This window comes from Bubalus kerabau, chromosome 17, assembly GCF_029407905.1.
Source record: "Bubalus kerabau isolate K-KA32 ecotype Philippines breed swamp buffalo chromosome 17, PCC_UOA_SB_1v2, whole genome shotgun sequence".
Classification (NCBI taxonomy): Eukaryota; Metazoa; Chordata; class Mammalia; order Artiodactyla; family Bovidae; genus Bubalus; species Bubalus kerabau.
In genome coordinates this window covers 1,839,683-1,846,811 of record NC_073640.1, presented here as the reverse complement: position 1 = coordinate 1,846,811, position 7,129 = coordinate 1,839,683, and positions in this window count along the sequence as shown.

Genomic DNA, 7,129 nt, shown 5'->3' with positions numbered 1-7,129 from the left:
TTGCATTCCAGACTCATCCAGGGAGTCAGTTCTCACCTCGAGGGTAAGCAAAGAATTCCGCTCTCGTCTCGAGTCGCGATGGGTATCTCTTGGAGCCCACTGTTGTACTAAAGGGAGTCAAGCCTCCTGTGGAGTTTGGAGAGAGGACTCGGGATTGGACTCCAGGCCATGCAGGAAAAGAAGGCCCTCATCTCGAGATGACGGTGGCGTCTCGTGGGTTTTCTCGAGCTGCGGCGCCAGTGTGGGGTGTCTCATGAAGTACCACGGGGATCTCAGGGAGCCTCTTGTATGGCGCCAGGAAAATCCAGTATTCCATTCGAGTTGCAAGTTAGAACTGGGGATTGCTCTCCAGTCACTGCAGGGCAAAATAGACCTCATCTACGCTTGTGTCCAGGACCTAGTGTTCCACTACTGGGCCAACAGGGATCTCAGGGTTGCATTCTCGACTCACCCGGAGAGTCAGGCCTCGTCTTGAGGGGAAAAAAAGGACTCCACTCTCCTGTCGAGTCGCGACGGGTATCTCTTGGAGCCCACTGCGTGGCGTAAAGGGAGTGAAGCCTCCTATGGAGTTTGGAGATGACTCGTGATTGTTTTCCTGGCCATGCAGGAAAAAAGGCCCTCATCTCGCGATGACGGGGGCATCTCGTGGGTTTTCTCCAGCTGCGGCGCCAGTATCAGATTTCTCACGAGGTATGACGGGGAGCTCAGAGAGCCTCTCGTGTGGTGCTAGGGACGTCAGGTCTCCGTGCGTGTGGTGAAGGGGAGTGCGTGATTGCTCTCGAGTCATAGTAGGCGAATCGGGCCTCAAGACGCATTGAAGAAGGACTCTTGAGGTCTTTCTCGGGTTGCGGCAGGGAACCCTGGGTTCCCTTGATTTGTGTCGGTGACCTCAGGCAACTTCTAAGGGTGCCTCTGAGAAGTCAGGGACACTGTGCATTTGGGAGGGGCCTTTCGTTACTCAACTGGGTTTGGTGCAATCGAAGAGGGCCTCATCTCGAATGGAGGCAGGAACCTCAGGGGTCCTCTCCATATCTGACTTGGGTCGCAGGGTACCTGCAGAGTATGGACAAGAGAGTCACGCGTCGTCTTCTGTGGAGGAATGGATTTCCCCTTGCCTTTCCAGTTGTTCACGGAGTGACAGGCCACTTGTTGAGCGGAATGTGGAACCTGCGGGTTTTTCCGGACGATGCACGGGGGTGTCAGTGCCCCTTCGTGTTGTGCCTTCATCCACAGGTTTGCCTTCAAAGAGGTTTCCGGGCATCGGGTTCTTTTCAAGAGCGTACCAGAAAATTGGGGTCTTTCAGCATGTGGTACCACCCACGAGGCTACGTCTCGAATTTCCTCGGGAGACCGGCCTCATCCTTAGGTGCGCCGGGAAGCTCGGGAACCCCTTGCAGACAAAGCAGGGGAATCGACCCACCGCTCGCGATCAGAAGGGGAGAAGGGGCTCAATTGAAGTGGTGCCGGGAACCTCGGTGGTCCCCTCGAGTGAGACCGGTATGTCACGGCACTTTTGAGGTCGCATCAAGGGTGCCAAGTACAGTTTCGCACTTCAAGACGGAACGTGGGAATTCTCTGGAGATGCTGTAGCGGGCAAGGGCCTCATATTGCGATGACGAGGGAAACACGTGGTTTTTCTCGAGTTGAGGCGGGATTCTCGAGTTACAACGGGGAATTCAGGCTTCCTCTTGTGTTGGCCCAGGAAGTCCAGTCTTCCATTCAACTTGTCAGAGAGAGCTGGGGGTTGCTCTCGAGTCACTTCAGGGCAAAGAGTCCTCATCTAGGCTTGGGTCCAGGACGTAATGTTCCTCTCCAGGGGCGACAGGGATATCGGGGTCACATTCCAGTCTCACCCGGTGGGTCACGCCTCGTCTCGAGTGGAAGCAAAGGACTCCACTATCCTCTCGAGTCGGGACGCGTAACTCTTGGAGCCCAATGAGTGGCCTAAAGGGAGTCAAGCGTCCTGTGTAGCTTGGACAGAAGGTTCACGCTTGATCTGCATACCATGCAGTTAAAGATGGCCCTCCTCTCGTGATGACGGGGGCATCTCATGGGTTTTCTCGAGCTGCGGCGCCAGTGTGGGGTTTCTCACGAGATATGATGGGGAGTTCAGGGAGCCTCTCGTGCGGCGCCAGAGAAGCCTGAGTCCATGCGTGTGGCCAGGCAGATCGCGTCATTGCTCTCGAGTCATGGGAGGGACTAGGGCCTCAAGAGGCATTTAAGAAGGACTCTCAAGGTCTTTCTTGGGTTGGGGCGGGAAACACTCGTTTCCCTCGACCTCTACAGGGGACCTTAGGGAACTTCCCAGGTGCCTCTGAGAGGTGAGGGATACTGAGGAGTTAGAGGGGCCTCTCGGGACTCCACTAGGTTTGACGAAATGAAAGAGGGCCTCATCTCGATTGGAGGCAGAAACCTCAGGCTTCCTCTCCATTTCGGACTCCGACCTCAGGGTCCCTGCAGAGTTGGGACAGGAGATTCAGGCCTCGTCTTGTCTGAGTAACGGAACTCTGCTTGCCTCTTGAGTCGTTCAGGGGGTCTCAGGGCCCTTGACAAGCTGTGTGTGGAACCTGCGGGTGTTTCCAGAAGATGCATGGGGGTGTCAGTGCCCCTTCGTTTTGTGCCTTCCCCCACAGGGTTTCCTTCAAAGAGGTGTCCGGGCATCAGGTTCATTTCAAGAGCGGACTGGGAAATCGGGGTCATTCTGCATGTGGCACCACCCACGTGGCTCATCTCGAATTTCCTCGTGAGACCAGCATCATCCTGAGGTGCGCCGGGAAGGCCGGGAACCCCTTCCACACAAACTAGGGGAATCGATTCTCCTGTCGCGATCAGGAGGGGAGATGGGGCTCAGATGAAGTGGTGCCGGGACCCTCGGTGTTCCACTCGAGGGAACCCGGCGTTTCAGGGAACTTTAGGGGTCGCATCAAGGGAGCCAAGTACCGTTTCCCACTTCAGGACGGAACATGGGACTTCCCTGGAGACGCTGTAGCGGGCAAGGGCCTCATCCTGTGAAGACGTTGGAACCACGTCGTTTTTCTTGAGTTGCATCGGGATTCTCGAAAACGACAGGAATTTCAGGTCTCTCTTGGGTTGGCCCTGGGAAGCCCAATCTTCAATTCGAGTTGCGATGGAAAGCTGGAGGTTCTGCTCGAGTCACTACAGGGCCAAAGAGACCTCATCGAGGCGTGTGTCCAGGACCTAATATTCCTCTCAAGGGAAGACAGGGATCCCGGGTTTCCATTCCAGACTCCCCCGGGGAGTCAGGACTCGCCTGGAGGCGAAGCAAAGGACTCTGCTTTCCTCTCAAGTCGCCACACGGATCTCTTGGAGCCCACTGAGTGGACTCAAGGGTGTCGAGCCTCCTCTTCAGTTTGGAGAGAGGACTCGGGATTGCTCTCCAGGCCAGGCAGGAAAAGAAGGCCCTCAGCTCGCGATGACGGGGGCGTCTCATGGGTTTCCTCAGGCTGCTGCACCCATGGGGGTTTTCTCACGAGGCACGACGAGGACCTCAGGGAGCCTCTCGTGCGGCGCCAGGGAAGTCAGGTCTCCATGCGCTTGGCGAGGGGGAGCTGGTCATCACTCTCGAGTCATGGGAAGCGGCTAGGTCCTCAAGAGGCGTTGAAGAAGGACTCTCGAGGTCTTTCTCGGGTTGTGGTGGGAAACCCTCATTTCCATCGACTTCTGCAGGGGACCTTAGGGAACTTCCCAGGGTGCCTCTGAGAGGTGAGGGATGCTGTGTATTTGGCAGGGCCTCTCGGGACTCTGCTGGGTTCGGCGCAATTGAAGAGGGCCTCATCTCGAGGGGAGGCAGGAACCTCAGGCTTCCTCTCGGTTTCGGACTCTGACTGCACGGTCCCTGCAGTGTTGGGACAGGAGAGTCATGCCTCGTCTTGTCTGAGGAATGGATTTCTGGTTGCCTCTCGAGTTGTTCCGGGAGTCTCAGGCCCCTTGTCGAGCTGTGTGTAGACCCTTCGGGTTTTTCCGGATGATGCACGGGGGTGGCAGTGCCCCTTCGTGTTGTGCCTTCACCCACAGGGTTGCCTTCGAAGAGGTGTCCGGGCATCGGGTTCTTATCAAGAGCGGACCGGAAAATCGGGGTCGTTCGGCACGTGGCACCTCACACGTGGCTAATCTCGAATTTCCTCCTGAGACCGGCCTCATCCTGAGGTGCGCCAGGAAGGCCGGGAACCCCTTCCAGACCATGCAGGGGAATCGACTCTCCTGTCGCGATCAGGAAGGGAGAAGGGGCTCAGATGAAGTAGTGCCGGGACCCTCGGTGTTCCCCTCGAGGGAACCCAGCGTGTCGGGGAACTTTTGCGGTCGCATCAAGGGTGTCAAGTACCGTTTCACCCTTCAGGGCGGAACATGGGACTTCCCTGGAGACACCGGGAACTTCGGTGTTCCCCTGGAGTGAGACCAGTATGTTGGGGAACTTTGGGGTCGCATCAAGGGTGCCAAGTAGCATTTCGAACTTTAAGATGGAACGTGGGACTTCTCTTGAGACTCTAGCTGGCAAGGGCCTCATATTGCGATGAAGGGGGAACCACATGGTTTTTAAGACTTGAGGCTGAATTCTCGAATTACGATGGGAAATTTAGACTTCCTCTTGTGTTGACCGTGGGAAGACCAATCTTCCATTCAAATTGTGAGGGAGAGATGGAGGTTGCTCTCGAGTCACTGTAGGGCAAAAGAGACCTCATCTAGGCTTTTGTCTAGGACAAAATGTTCCACTCCAGGGGCGACAGGGATCTCGGGGTTGCATTCCAAACTCACCCGGGGAGTCAGGCCTCGTCTCCAGGGAAGCAAAGGACTCCGCTCTCCTCTCGAGTCGCACCGGGTATTTCTTGGACCCAACTGAGTGGCCTAAAGGGAGTCAATACTCCTGTGAAGTTTGGAGAGAGGACCAGGAATTGCTCTCCAGGTCAGGCAGGAAAAGAAGGCCCCCATCTCTCCTTGACGGGGGCATCTTGTGGTTTTTCTCGAACTGCGGCGCCACTGTGGGTTTTCTCACGAGGTACGATGGGGTACTCAGGGAGCCTCTTGTGTGGTACTAGGGAAGTCAGTTTTCCTGCTTGTGGCGAGGGGAGCGCGTCCTTGCTCTGGAGTCATGGTAGGGGAATCGGGCATCAAGAGACGTTGAAAAAGGACTCTCCAAGTCTTTCTCGGGTTACTTCAGGAAACTCTGGGTTCCCTCTACTTGTGCCAGTGACCTCAGGTAGCTTCTCAGGGAGCCTCTGAGAATTCAGGGATACTGTGGTGTTGGGAGGGGCCTCTCGGGACACCACTGAGTTTGGTTCAATGGAAGAGGGCCTCTTCTCTAGTTGAGGCAGGAACCTCAGGGTTCCTCTCCATTTCTGACTCCAATTGCAGGGTCCCTGAAGAGTTGTGCCAGGAGGGTAAGGCCTCGTCTTGTGTGAAGGAATGCAACTTCACTTGCCTCTCGAGTTGTTCACGAGGTGACAGTCCACATTTGGAGCTGTGATTGGAATCTGCGGGTTTTCCAGACGATGCATGGGGATGTCAGTGTCCCTTCGTGTTGTGCCTTCATCCACAGGGTTGCCTTCGAAGAGATGTCCGGGCGTCAGGTTCTTATCTAGAGTGGACCGGGAGTTCGGGATCTTTCAGCATATGGCACCAACCATGAGGCTACTTTTCGAATTTCCTCATGAGACCGGCCTCATCCGGAGGTTCGCGGGGAACGTCGGGAACCCCTTGCAGACAAAACATGGGAATCGACCCTTCTGTCGCGATCAGGAGGGGTGAAGGGGCTCACAGGAAGTGGTGCCGTGAACTTTGGTGTTTCACTCGAGTGAGACCGGTATGTCAGGGAACTTTGGGGGTCGCATCAAGGGTGCCAAGTACCGTTTTGTACTTCAGGATGGAACATGGGACTTCTCTTGATACGCTGTAGCGGCCAAGGGCCTCATCTTGCGATGACGGGGGAGCCGCGTGGTTTTTCTCGAGTTGCGGCGGGATTCTCGAGTTACGACGGGGATTTCAGGCTTCCTCTTGTGTTGGGCCAGGGAAGTCCAATCATCCATTCGAGTTGCGAGGGAGAGCTGGGGGTTGCGCTCGAGTCACTGCAGGGCAAAGGAGACCTCATCTAGGCTTGTGTCCAGGACCTAATGTTCCTCTCCAAGGGCCACAGGGATCTCAGGTTTGCATTCCAGACTCACCCAGGGAGTCAGGCCTCATGTCGAAGGGAAGCAAAGGACTCCGCTCTCCTCTCGAGTCGCGACGGGCACCTCTTGGAGCCCACTTTGTGGCCTAAAGGGAGTCAAGCCTCCTGTGAAGTTTGGAGAGAGGACTTGGGACTGCTCTCCAGGCCATGCAGGAAAAGATGGCCCTCATCTCGCGATGACGGAGGGATCTTGTGGGTTTTCTCGAGCTGCGGCGCCAGTGTGGGGTTTCACACGAGGTACGACGGGGAGCTCAGGGAGCCTCTCGTGTGGCGCCAGGGAAGTCAGGTCTCCATGTGCGTGGCGAGGGGGAGCGCATTATTGCTCTCGAGCTATGGTAGGGGAATCTGACCTCAAGACACATTGAAGAAGGACTCTCGAGGTCTTTCTTTGGTTGTGGCAGGAAACCCTTATTTCCCTCCACTTTTGCCGGTGGCCTCAAGGAGCTTCTCAGAATGCCTATGAGAAGTTAGGGATACTGTGGAGATGGGAGGGGCCTCTCGGGACTCCACTGGGTTTGTTTTAATGGAAGAGGGCCTCATCTCGGGTTGAGGCAGGAACCTCAGGTTTCCTCTCCATTTCTGACTCAGATCGAAGCGTGCCTGCAGTGTTGGGATTGGATACTCAGGCCTCGTCTTGTCTGAGGAAGGGAACTCCGCTTGCCTCTCTCATTGTTTAAGGGGTGACAGGCCAGTTGTGGAGCTGTATGTGGATCCTGCGGGGTTTTCCGGACAATGAACAGGGTTGCCAGTGCCCCCTCGTGTAGTGCCTTCATCCACAGGGTTGCCTTAGAAGAGGTGTCCGGGCATCGGGTTCTTATCAAGAGCAAGACCGAGAAATCGGGGTCTTTTGGCATGTGTCACCACCCACGTGGCTGGTCTCGAATTTCCTCGTGAGACCGGCCTCATCCTGAGGTGCGCCGGGAAGGCCGGGAACCCCTTCCAGACCAC